Source organism: Accipiter gentilis, chromosome 2, assembly GCF_929443795.1.
Source record: "Accipiter gentilis chromosome 2, bAccGen1.1, whole genome shotgun sequence".
NCBI classification, from domain to species: domain Eukaryota; kingdom Metazoa; phylum Chordata; class Aves; order Accipitriformes; family Accipitridae; genus Astur; species Astur gentilis.
The window spans coordinates 16,969,917-16,970,447 of record NC_064881.1 but is presented as its reverse complement, the minus strand read 5'-3'; the positions used below and the strand labels follow the sequence as shown (position 1 = coordinate 16,970,447).

Sequence of the window (531 nt, the reverse complement as noted above, 5' to 3'; positions counted from 1 at the left end):
CGCTAACCGACCCGCCGGCCGCAGGGAGGAGGCCCTGGGTGCGGGAACCCTTCGCGGGCCGCTCGCCCTGCCAGACTCAGGCCGCCTGCGGTTTCAGATCTCGGCCTAAAGCGGCTCTTTACGCTCCGGCTGTTCCCGGGGGAGGGGGCCCCGACCCAGGCCGTGGCGCGCGCCGATGGCCGCGAGGGCGGACGGAACGGGCTGTGTGCCGCGGAGTGGCGGTACCGACCAGCTCCCTTCGATAGCTCAGCTGGTAGAGCGGAGGACTGTAGAGGCGTGGCCCACGGGAATCCTTAGGTCGCTGGTTCGATTCCGGCTCGAAGGAGACGCTCGGTTTTGCGCCGCCGCGCGGGGCGGCCACCGTTTTTTTTTCCGTCAGGATCCGCCCCCGCTCCCCGTTACAGCTGGCGCCGCGCGGGTGCTCGCGCCCGGGCGTTAGGGGGTGGGAGGAGGGGGTAGGGGGAGCCGGGGTCCCCTCCCCTCCCCCCCCCCGCCCAGCCAGCCGGGAAAACTCGCTCCCCCGTCATGCCC

At 72.3% G+C, this 531-nt stretch overlaps 1 non-coding gene across 1 annotated transcript; it reads left to right on the top strand.

The window, feature by feature from the left end:
• The first annotated feature begins 235 nt into the window (after positions 1-235).
• Positions 236-325, top strand: TRNAY-GUA (transfer RNA tyrosine (anticodon GUA)). The gene is given in 2 exon segments: positions 236-272; positions 290-325. It is a non-coding gene; the product is annotated as a tRNA-Tyr (tRNA).
• The last annotated feature ends 206 nt before the right edge of the window (positions 326-531 follow it).